The 13,001-nt window shown below is 38.2% G+C and overlaps 1 protein-coding gene and 1 pseudogene across 4 annotated transcripts in view; both read left to right on the top strand.

Moving 5' to 3' along the window:
• CA10 (carbonic anhydrase 10) overlaps positions 1–13,001 on the top strand; it is a 474,465-nt gene that overhangs the window by 160,655 nt on the left and 300,809 nt on the right. The gene's annotated exons all lie outside the window — the stretch shown is intronic.
• On the top strand, positions 8,904–10,528 carry LOC102151559 (annotated as a pseudogene).

Below are 13,001 nucleotides of genomic sequence, written 5' to 3'. Positions count from 1 at the left end.
TAGGATAAATCTAAAGGATTCTTTGGGGCTAATGTATTCATACTCTTTATTTGTAATTTTTATGAAATTTTAACTGAATACTTGGGGCATCTAGGGAAGTCTTCCCACTCTGAATGACAGAACTCCAGTGTTACCCTACATTAAGCAACATCCAGAAACTCTATTTAGTTCACAATTCCTCAGAAGTTATTCTCTACCAGACCTCATAAAGTCTAGCCCTAAGTAGTGTAGTAGACTCTAAGGCATATTTCCGCAGCTCCTTATCTTCAGAGCTCCCTCCACAACTACACCTTGCCCTGAGGATTCCAGCCTTCTCACCATCCCTGTAGCACAATCTCTTGTTTCCTTCACCCAGTTGAGAATGTCATTCTCTGCTTGAGCTCCACTTCCATATGTTAAAGCTTGAAATGTGCCCTCTGGCATAAATTTAGGGTAAATATGGAGCTCATTTTGTATGTATTTTTTTCTCTCAAAGATCACAGCCTTGTGCTGTCTTGCCAATGCCTGAAAATAGTTGTGTATAGTTGTATAGTTGTTAATGGCAGGAAAGTTAGTCTGATATTTATTACTCCATTATATCAAGAACTGAAAATCCTAATGCTGTATTAGATCTAGACCCTGTAGAATGCTGCCTCGTCAATTGGCTAGTACTCTGCACACCAATTTTGCAGCATTTTGTAACCTATTCAACCAGGCAATGGAGAGCCACATCAGCCTGAAATGAAGTGACTGAAGGTCTCTTCCTATGATTCTTTATAGCGATGCTTGCAAATTGTTTTCATTTTTTGTTTTGGAGGCATTCAGATGGTCCCTTAATTTAACGAATCACATTCCATAGATGATGTCACACAAAACAGATTAAGCCATCATTAGATTCCTTCAGTACTGCTTAATAGGTTTTGTTTTTGTGGGTTTTTTTTTTCTTCATCACTTATTGCTTTTATTTATTATGTAATTGTTTCCATTGTCTTCAGAAGTGAAAACACTCATGCACATTTCACTTATAGCCTCCTGATAGAAGGCATAATTTTCAAGAATGTATGACATTTTCAAACAACATCCTCTTTTTTTTTGTTTGTTTTTTTGCTTCCCTAATACCTGTTATCTTATCGCAGCATGTTAAATTTATATCTGTTCATGAATCTCTTTCCCTCAAAGGATAGTTGCCTACTTTAAGGCAGAAGTCTTCTCTTATTAATCTCTATATGAGCACTACTGCTGTCCTACAGATTTTTAGATATTCAGAAAAGTTTATATACAAACTTAAATCAGAATATCACTTATAATCTTGAGTATTCAGTGTGTAGGTAGAGAATCTAAGGATAAAGATTGAAGATTCATGAATATCAGTGAATATAAAAAGAAAAGGTAAATTATGATCACAGTGTTGTTTTTCAGTTGGTCTCCAAGAAGTGTTATGGTCTATAGTATGAATGAACTCTTCTAGGAGCAACCAGAAAAAAAGGGTGGGGGCCCAGAGTAAATCTCACATCTTTTTTTGAAACCTTGCTCTTTTACTGATTGCTCACATAGCATCCTTCCCTTATGTAACTCTTATATCACACTTCTCTGATTTCTGATTCTATGCCCCTATATTTTCCTTCTTCCAAGACTATTAAGATAAATAATTGTGCTTAATTTTTTTAAATACCGGGATCCCTGGGTGGCGCAGCGGTTTGGCACCTGCCTTTGGCCCAGGGCGCGATCCTGGAGACCCGGGATCGAATCCCACGTCAGGCTCCCGGTGCATGGAGCCTGCTTCTCCCTCTGCCTGTGTCTCTGCCTCTCTCTCTCTCTCTCTCTCTCTCTCTCTGTGATTATCATAAATAAATAAAAATTAAAAAAAAAATTTTTTTAAATACCCCCTTTACTTTTCTTAAATGCATAGTCTAAAAAAAATCAATAAATCTATAATGGTTTTATTCTATGTATAAACAGGTGACAATAACTTTTTATTAACATAACATGCTATATAAAATAGGAGTTACTTTTAAAGTGGTAGAAGTAGAGGGCCTTCTGGGTGGCTTAGTCCTTCCTTCTAACAACTACTGAAAGTTAGCTAATTAAGGATAACTTTCACTTCCACATCAATGTTATCTGAAATATTACAAGTTCTGACAAGCAAATGTTCATTTTCTTTTGTGGTTTCTATACAGATTGATCATCCCCAAATAATGCTGACTAAACTTTCTCCTGCAAGAAGAAAAGGTTAGACTTCCTAAAGAGTCCTTCTGTAATAAGGGATCCATAGCTCACACCAGATACATTTTTATTCATCATGCCCAAGGACAAATTTAAACACAGTCTCACTAAGTATTTATTTTTCTTAGAAAATAAATTGTTTTCTAACAGTTTGTAAGAAGCTGTTAAAGTATAATATGCTTTTTGTTCTCCTAAGCCTGTGCAGGTAATAAGCATGATGTTGCCATTTATGAAAAATAAACTGTAAGCTCTCCACTGCCTACAAATATGCCTGTTATGTTCCAGGTTCATTTTTAGATTCTTCTCATCATTGGTCTGAGGCAAATGAACAGCTTAGGTCCTTCGCTACTAAATCATTTATGACAATTTTCCAAAGAAGTCAAAAATCTTATCTAGAACCTATTTTATAGTATATTTTGAAATCCTTATTTAGATCACACCCACTAACAAATTAACTCCAATTATCATGTAATATCTATTCAAATATGGAATTTTTAGAGCAGTATTTCCTGGTGCAGGTCCATGATGTGGTCAGGTCAATTTTCATGGCTTCTTGTGCATATTGCTGGCTGCTTCCTCACTCCTATTTCTGTTTCATTCCTGGAATGCAGGTGTTTTGCCTATATTACTTTATTTTTAAAAAGATCTAGATCAGAGTAGAGCAAATAACTTATCTGTGACTTTAGTTAAGCAGAATAAAACAATGAATCCTTTTTGGATAAAGGGATTTTTTAAAAAATCTTTGAAAAATTTGTCTTAGTAACTTTGGAAAGGCTGATTAATTAGATCATGAAAGGATTAATGCTATCATGCTTATCCTACATGAGCTAATAGTTCAAATAATTTTGAATAAGCCGAATAGTCATTTCATCATTTGAGCAGCAGTACATCTATACTTTCTCTACAAAAATTATGCAGGGTGGTAGTAGAATCACTTTTCCTCTGTTAAAACCATATCGCATAAAATAAAAAATATACTTTGGTGCTAGCTTTAAATTCAGATTTTAGACTTCCCATTCTGATTCTTCATACACAGAGGGGGAGGGGAAGTGAAAATAATAAAACTGAAAGATTCCTTTTGCTGTGTGGAGGGCTTTTTTTCCTCCTCCAGGAAATGCCTTTCTTTGGGTAATTCCCTTTGTTCTTTATAAGCGTTTTTAATCCATACTCCCATAAAATTAAATTGAAGAATTAGACTTTCTAGACATCATAAAAGGATATTTGAGAAGATTGTGCCTTAATAGGATTTAAATGAAGTTGAGACTTAGCCTGCGTAGCTTGGAATTGGACAAGTTTTCTCCCAGCTTTTGCATAGTATATTTTGAAATTAAAGACGCTGTAAAAATTCCACTGGGAGCACAAAATCTGCATTGACCTGAGATGTGTGTTCCATCTCTCTTTTTCCCATTCCTTGGGCTAGGTAGTTATTCTGTGATCTGTTCCTTTACAAACAACCTGCTCAGTAACTCCATATGCTTTGACTGCCTCATTGCACTTATGCCTCCAGTCCCCACTGTCAGAGACTCATGACAGGAAGCAAAGGGTATTTGAGAGGAAGAAAGGGTAATTTCTCAAAGCATAATTTTTCTTATTTTGTTTCTGTTTCTTTGTTTATATTGTTTCCTTCCTCCTGGAATGGAGTTTTCTGCTTCTTCCCTACCCACTCTTTAAATTCTACACAGAAATTCCTTTAAGATTCATTCATATCTTAATTTTAGATCTAATATTCATTGCTTATGACAGTACTCAGCATATGGTAAATATCTATCTGGGTGGAAGAGTGCATATATAGTTGGGTTTCAATAAGAACTGGACTGTTTTTTTTTTTTTTTAAGATTTTATGATAGAGAGGCAGAGACATAAGCAGAGGGAGAAACAGGCTCCCTGTGGGTAGCACTATGCAGGACTCTGTTCTGGGAGCCCAGGGATCACAACTTGAGCCAAAGGCAGACACTCAACTGCTGAGCTACCCAGGTGCCTTGATTCTTCTTTTTTTAAATCTCATAATCTCTCTTTTAATTTGCGTAGTACATTTACACTTAATGTAATTATTGATATGGTTAGATTTAGGTTTATCATTTTATTGCTTTTCTATTTGTTCACTCTGTTTTTCATTCTCCTGTTTTTTTCTGCCTTCTTTTGATTGATTTTTTTAGTTTTCAATTTTAATTTATCTACTTACTTTCTGACTGTCTATAGTTTTTTAGTGGTTATTAAAATGATTAATAAAATATAAAGCCTGTCTTTCACAGTTCATATTTTATCACTTAATGAAAAATGAAAAATGTAGAAACATTGCAACCATATAGGCTCTTTTATGCTCTCTCCTTTATGCTATAGTTAACAGATGTAGTGCATCTATTTAAAAAAATTGAAAACTCCATCATACAATGTTAAAATTTTTACTTTCAACAGTCATACATATTTTTAAAGAACTTAAGAGGGAAAAATAAAAAGGCTGTTTACCAGGATAGTTGCCATTTCTGTTGCACTCTTCTTTCATTCCTGAAATTTCAAGTTTCTCTTTAGTATCATATCTCTTCTGCCTGAAGAATTTTCATCATTTTTTAGAGAAGATCAGCTGCTATGATTTCTATTAGCTTTTTCTGTCATCCGAAAATGTCTTTACTTCATCTTTCTTTCCTGAAGGATATTTGTGGTGGATATAGAATTCTGAATGGTTCTTTGCTTTTCATCACTTTAAATAGGTTATTATACTGTCTTCTGGCTTCTGTGATTTCCACTGAAATACGCTGTCATTGAATTTTCATTGAATTGTCATTGAATTGTTGGAGTCTTGCTGCTTTCAAGGTTATTTTCTTTACCTTTAGATTTCAGTAGTTTGATTCTGATGTCTCTGCATGTGATTTTTTTCCCCTTTGGGGGGGTTACTTTATGACTCTTAAACCTGTACATTTATGGCTTTAAACCAAATTTGAGAAATTTTCAGGTTTTTTTTTCCTGCACCAATCATTCCCCTCTCTTTTTGGGATTCTAATAAATCAAACGTGAGATCTCTTCTACAGACCCCTGAGGCTCCAATCATTATGTATATGTATTTTAATTTTGTCTCGCTTGTTCAGAAAGGATCATTTCTACTATTTCTTTTTCAAGTTCAATGACTCTTTTTTGCTGACATTTCCACTAAAATATTGAGTTTATCTGGTAAAAAATTTTAGTTAATTTTTTTTAATTTCTAAAGTTTTCATTTGGTTTTCCTTTATATTTTCTATTTCTTGCCTCAGAACTTCTGTCTTTCCATTCATTTCAAAATATTTTTTTCTCCTCATGGAGTATAGTTATAAATACCTTCAGTGCTTTGCCCAGTAATTTCAACATATGGATCATCTCAGGGATTAGTAGTTACTTGATGGTCTCTTCTTTGGAGAGTTGATGAGATTTTTCTGGGTCTTTCTATGTTTAGTAATTTTAGATTATATCATAGACATTTTGGGATTTATGTTTGTGACTCATCCTGTTAAATTCTCTAGGTAATGTTATCCTTTTGTTTGTTTTGTTTTTTGTTTGTATTCTCAAGTAGTCAACCGGGTATGGTTCCTGCCACACCTGCCTTCTACAGGCTGTGGCTCCTATGTCTGCTTAGTTTTCAAAGCATCTGTAACTCTATTCTGTCTGCTGCATGTGTGTACAACCCAGAAGCGAACCTTTTGTTTTACCATAGTCCAATTCTTGAAGCATTCACTATGCTAAATCATGTAATTTCAATGCATGTACAACTAAGTGGTGAGCCTGTGAATTCATGCACAGATTTAGGGGCTCTTTTTCTCTACTGCATTCTTCTATAGTCCCTGAGGTTCCACTCCAGGATTTCTTCAAAAGTCAGAGTTTTAGGTTCCTGTGCTATTTCACAATTTTCATGACTTGGTTCACCTTGAGAGCAAAACAATGAGAAGAAGAGGAAGAAAATTAATAACAACAATTTCCCACAAACATACTCTCTTTGGACCACTGGGACCAATTTTCCAATTCCTCTGCTCAAAAAGAAATAACTTCTCTCAGAATCTTAGGTATATGCATAGCTGCTGCATCTACTAGCATACAACTTTGTGACCACAACTTGTCTGGACTGAGTCAGGTGAACAAAACAAAACAAAACAAAAAAACACACAAAGGAAGGGATCTCTTCTACAGTCTCCATCCCATACACTTTTCCTTCCCAGTCTTCTGGGAAAAAAATTAGGGAATAAATTTCTCTTGGAGTTTTTCCTCTTTGGATCTGATGTGCAGTTTTGGGATTATAGGCTATTTTGTTGTCCAAACTGGGAAATTAGGAAGAAAAGGAAAATACTCATAAACTCATTGCTATAGTGGCCATACTTTCCATTTTGATTTCTTTCTCCAATCCACCTGCTATTCTTTATTTTTTCTGAGTCCTCTGATGGATGCCTTTATGTTTTTAGTAGTAAAACTACTAAAAGTAGTAAGCTACATCGGAGATGTAGAGCAGTATATACTTCCTCATAACCAGAATTGGAACCAAACAAAATTATATTGCTTTTTTCTTCTACTAATCTCTCATTTATTTCTTCATGTTTTGTTTTAATTTTGCTCATCCATTTGTTTGCTTTTTTTGTGTGTGTGTTGTTGTTGTTGTTGTTGTCTTAGTCTGGTTAGGCTGCTATAACACAATGCCATAGACTTGGTAGCTTATAAAAAGCAGAAATTTGTTTCTCATGTTTTTTTTATAATATGTTTATTTTTTATTGATGTTCAACTTGCCAACATACAGAATAACACCCAGTGCTCATCCCGTTAAGTGCCCCCCTCAGTGCCCGTCACCCATTCACCCCCATCCCCCACCCTCCTCCCCTTCCACCACCCCTAGTTCGTTTCCCAGAGTTAGGAGTCTTTCATGTTCTGTCTCCCTTTCTGATATTTCCCACACATTTCTTCTCCCTTCCCTTATATTCCCTTTCACTATTATTTATATTCCCCAAATGAATGAGAACATATAATGTTTGTCCTTCTCCGATTGACTTACTTCACTCAGCATAATACCCTCCAGTTCCATCCACATTGAAGCAAATGGTGGGTATTTGTCATTTCTAATGGCTGAGTAATATTCCATTGTATACATAAACCACATCTTTATGTTTTGTTCTTATATCATGAGTTTATTGGCCTGATATGTTTGAGTTCTCAGCCTTCCTTACTAAGGTATATTTCTCTTTTCCTATAAAATTTCCAGAGAAAGGAGGGGAAAAACAAATACCTAACATTATGTAAGGAAAAGCCATTCACAATGGTTTCAAGAAATATAATAAACCATAAAGTTGCAGGAAAAATAATACCCTTTTAAATGCTATGTCTAGTGTTTTCCCTCTTGCCTTTTCAATTTTCTTTCTTGGACGTACTTTTGAAGTAGTTGTTTACTTTAATTAAAATAAGCATCCCACCATTACGCTGCCTAGGAAAGGTGAGGAATCTAGTAGGAAGTGGCCCACTTTGAACACAATTTGTAGGAAAGATCCATGAGGACTACCCTCCTACACCCAGTCAAACATACACAGGTTTGCTTTCTTGTCCAGTGAATTAAACCTAGGACTTCCAAGTAGAGCTGAAGGAGTCAACACCAATTATCAAAACCAAACAAACAAAAAAAAACCCCACAAAATGCAGTTTTTTTCAAAGGAATCACATTCACATGAAGTTTAAGGCAATTATACTACTGGGATCTGTTGATTACTCTTGTTCCCAGCACTTTCTTTTCAGCTATGCAAGTCCTTGAATGAGCTTCACATTGAACACTTACTACAGTTGGCACTATGTCAGGTACTGAGGGGACCACAGAGATGAATGAGATGAATCCCTGTCTTCTAAGAGTGGAGGACACAGAGGCATGCACAATTAAGAGACTATTTGCCAGACTGTGCTGAGTGCTAAACTTTATGGGGACAGAAGTCACCCTCTCTGGGAGCACATGCAGGGATGATTCACTCCTCTGAAGGGGTGTGAGGAAGGTTTCATAGGGAGATGAGGTTTCAAATGAGTTTTAAGGATGCATTAGTCCAGAAGGAAATGGAGCGTGCAGAGAACATCATCAAAGCATGGGTATAAGTAAAGCTTTGTGGTTAGAAAATTCGTGGCTTAGGGGATAGAAAAGAGTTCAATGTAGCTGGTGTGTGGCACACTCCATTTTGTTTTTATATTTTTGAGTTGGGTTGTATTATTTCTGCTATGACATGGTTTGGATAGCTGTGTAATTGACAAAACTATGGAAACCAGGATTTAGGTTCCAAGCAGATGTACTGTCGTGGGTGTTCCTTGGAGGCGGTGATGGTTTGTTACTGTACCATGCCTTTGTTCCGGCTCCCTCTGTGTGGCATTCTCACTCAATCTCCTGCCTCTCCAAAAAGAACCATTCTGTGTGTGTGTGTGTGTGTGTGTGTGTGTGTGTTTTTGTTTCCACATATGCATAGAGTGGCTAGTATCTTCTTAAAAGCAGACACTACCTTATTCACCCAGCATCCCCAATCCTACCACCATGCCTATGAGGTTGCATACCATCACAATAAGCAAAAAGGGAAAGGTAATAAATGCAAATGTCCCAGTAGAGGCAGGGGGACCTCTGAGTTCAGACAAGGCATCTCTTTTCCTGCTTGACCACCTTGTAATAACATTCCTCACCTTTATGTAGATTTGCATAAAATCATTAAGAAATAAAACCCAGCAGCTTCTCTTACATTGACCACCTAAGAGTCGTGCTATAAGAAGCAACAACCTCTCCTCTTCTCTGCCATCCACCTGGCAGCCACCAAGCAGCAACCAAGCGTGAATGCATCTCCATCTATGTTGACCAGGCACGTGTCCAGATCAGCAATGCCTGCTGGGAGCTCTATTGCCTGGAACACGGCATTCAGCCTGATGGCCAGATGCCAAGTGACGAGACCATTGGAGGAGGCGATGACTCCTTCAACACCTTCTTCAGTGAGATGGGCACTGGCAAGCATGTGCCAGGGCAGTGTTTGTAGACCTGGAGCCCATAATCGTTAATGAAGTTCGCACTGGCACCTACTGCCAGCTCTTCCATCCTGAGCAGCTCATCACAGGCAAGGAAGATGCTGCCAATAACTATGCCCGAGGGCACTACACTATTGGCAAGGAGATCATTGACCTTGTCTTGGACTGAATTCGGAAACTGGATGACCAGTGCATGGGTCTTCAGGGCTTCTTAGTTTTCCACAGCTTTGGAGGGGGAACCAGTTCTGGGTTCACCTCCCTGCTGATGGAACGTCTCTGTCGATTATGGCAAGAAGTCCAAGCTAGAGTTCTCCATCTACCTTGCCCTCCAGGTGTCCGCAGCTATAGTAGACCCTACAACTCCATCCTCACCACCCATACCACCCTGGAGCACTCTGATTGTGCCTTCATGGTAGACAACGAGGCCATCTATGACATCTGTTGTAGAAACCTCGATATTGAATGCCCAACCTACACTAATCTAAACAAGTTGATAGGTCAGATTGTGTCCTCCACCACTGCTTCCCTCAGATTTGACAGAGCCCTGAATGTGGATCTGATGGAGGTCCAGACTAACCTGGTGCCCTATCCCCACATCCACTTCCCTCTGGCCACATGTACCCCTGTCATCTCTGTTGAGAAAGCCTACCATGAACAGCTTTCTGTAGCAGAGATCACCAATGCATGCTTTGAGCCAGCCAACCAGATGGTGAAATGTGACCCTCACCATGGTAAATACATAGCTTGCTGCCTGTTGTATCATTCCCAAAGATGTCAGTGCTGCCATTGCCACCATCAAGACCAAGCGTACCATCCAGTTTATGGACTGGTGCCCCACTGGCGTCAAAGTAGGCATTAATTACCAGCCTCCCACTGTGGTACCAGGTGGAGACCTGGCCAAAGTACAGCGAGCTGTGTGCATGCTGAGCAACATCACAGCCATCGCTGAGGCCTGGGCTCACCTAGACCACAAGTTTGACCTGATGTATGCCAAGCATACCTTTGTTCACTGGTATGTGGGTGAGGGCGTGGAGGAAGGAGAGTTTTCTGAGGCCCATGAGGACATGGCTGCCCTGGAGAATGATTATGAGGAGGTTGGTGTGGATTCTGTTGAAGGAGAGGGTGAAGAAGAAGGAGAGGAATACTAAAGTTAAAAATATCACAAAGGTGCTGCTTTTACAGGGAAGCTTATTCTGTTTTGAACATTGAAAAGTTGTGCTCTGATCAGTTAATTTGTATGTAGCAGTGTATACTCTCATATACAATTACTGACCTATGCTTTAAAACAAAACGCTTTGTTACAGACCCAAGCTGTCCATTTCTCTGATGGGTTTAGATACAGTATTCCCTGTCTTAAATGAAAAAAAAAAAAAAAGAAAGAAAGAAAGAAAGAAAGAAAGAAAGAAAACCCAAGTTCTGCTTGGGGCCTATCTGCTGCCCTCTTTTCTATAGAATTATTTATAGGCATATTTTAAAACTGTTTGGGGAAAAACAATGATATCACCTGCATCTGGGTTTGTTTGAGGTATTTTAAAATAGTTTATTATTTCAAGGGAATGTTAAAGCAATCTGGGCCAATGCTGGATATAGGAAATTAGAAGAAATTTAGAGATAAGACTCCAGGTATCCTTTGGACTTAATTCAACAGTTTTGTGTAATAGTATGAACAGCACCTTTTACCACCATTCTTGAGATTTGAGAGAGCTTGGCAGAGGTAAAGGTGCCTCTGTTCCATGTGTCTTTTCCTAAAAACTGCTGATGGGTTCCCCTCCTACTTTTTTTATGGATCTGAAGAAGAAAAAGATTTCTGCTGAAAAAAAATGGACAAGAGGGGTGCCTGTGTGGCTCAATCAGTTAAGCATCTGCCTTTGGTTCAGGTCATGATCTCAGTGTCCTGGGATTGAGCCCCATCTTGGGCTCCCTGGTCAGCAAGGAATCTGCTTCTTTCTCTCCCTCTCCCATTGGCTCCTCCCCCTTTTCTTGTGCTCTCTCTCTCTCTCTTTGTCTTTCAAATAAATAAATACAGTCTTAAAAAAAATGAACAAGAAACTTCTCACCAAAAAAAAAAAAAAAAGAAAGAAAAGAAACCTCTCACCACTGTCAAAAATATTACTTTGATGTCTCTAATTTTTTTTTCTTTCATAAGGGCTAAAATGGTGCCCTAGGGTGGGAAAGTTTATGCACTAATAGATTAATCCATCCAGATCTACTTCCTGGTTTTGCTAATAAAACCTGTGCTGCAGTGTGCATTGTTCTATATTTCTCCTTGTCCATACTAAAAAATAAATGAGAAACTGAAAGACCTAACAATTGAATAGAATAGATGGTTGTGTATTCCTATAATGAAATATTGTACAGAAGATTAAATAAACTAGATTTACAAAACCACAAACACATGTGAAAAAGCAAAATATATAAAACTGATACATACAGAATGATGCCATATGTATAAAGTTTGACAATATACAAAGCAATCCGGTATGGCTTCTGGAATACACATATGTGTAGCAAACATATAAAAGCATGCCAGTTAATCATAAGCACCAAATAATGACAATGATTAATTCTGAGGAGGAAAAGAGATTGAGAATAGGGAGATACACAGGGGACTTTAAAAATAATATTTACGCTTTCTATCTTAAAGAGAATCTGAAGCAATTGTCAAAATGTTAAAATCTGATAAAGATGGTAGATGAGGATATAAGTGTTTGTAATTTATACATTTCTGTAAAATATTTGTGACTCTAAAAAGTTATTAGGTGGGAGCTGTCTGTACTATCTGCAGCCTTTCTGTAAACCTAAAATTAACCTGAAATAAAGAGTTTTTTTTTGTTTGTTTGTTTGTTTGTTTTGTTTTTTTTTTTTTAAGTTTCTAGATCTGGCTTTGGTTTACAAATGGCTTTGTCTCTCCATCTAATCAAAAGAACCAAAGCTTAAAGTAGGAGGCTTTGAGTGGGGCCCCAAAGAAAGAGCTCAGTCTGGGAGTGATTTGTTCTGACCAGAAGATATCTCATGGAAGGGAGCTTCGAGCTGAGCCTTGTTCTCTGGGAGCATTTTGATTGATGAAAGAAAACAAAGGGCACCCCAAGGCAGCGGCAACAAGTGACATGTGTGAGGAGTGGCAGGTGCCCAAGGGTGGTAAAGACATGAGTTATCTAGAACAGAGAAGCAGGGGATGAGATGGAGCAGAAGCTATGTCCCCAAGCACCAGGCTGGCCATGCTGAGGAAGGTAGACTTTACAGTTTGAAGAAAATAGAGGTTTCTGAAGGTGATGGCAAAACCTGACCTGTTTATTAGCAGTGGGGAGAATGCCTGAGGTCTGTTGAGGCCGTGGGGAAAACCATTCCGAGGCGGTGAGGCCCTGAGGCCAAACACGTGACCCCTTTGAGGTCCAGAAAGATTAGGAGCAGTGAGACCAGCTTCTTGGCCTCCCCTTCCCTCTCTCTGTTTTATTCTTTCAAGACTTCTGGAAAAGCTTTTAGTTCCTTTATGAAGACCATCAAATACTCCACCCAATAGGAGTGAGGCTATTTTTAAAAATGACATGCAGCATATTTTGTGGGAAGGTCATCAGTAATAGAGCCTCAGACTTCCTATACCTTTTGTGAATCTTGACGCCAGGAGAGAAGCATACACGATCTTTTATACAGACTCCCTGGAAGGAATTCACGTCCTTTCCTCAGGAGCCCTAATGGGGTCTCTGTTGAAAGAAGCCTCATCCCACAACATGCAACCTCTTTTTATAACCTTACAGAGGAGCTGCTTTGTGCCTGCAAAGGGCACTCTGGCCACCAATTTAATCATTTTGAATATCACC

The sequence above is a fragment of the Canis lupus genome, chromosome 9, assembly GCF_011100685.1.
Source record: "Canis lupus familiaris isolate Mischka breed German Shepherd chromosome 9, alternate assembly UU_Cfam_GSD_1.0, whole genome shotgun sequence".
Classification (NCBI taxonomy): Eukaryota; Metazoa; Chordata; class Mammalia; order Carnivora; family Canidae; genus Canis; species Canis lupus.
The sequence above is the reverse complement of the archived record's forward strand: the minus strand, read 5'-3'. Positions and strand labels throughout refer to the sequence as shown.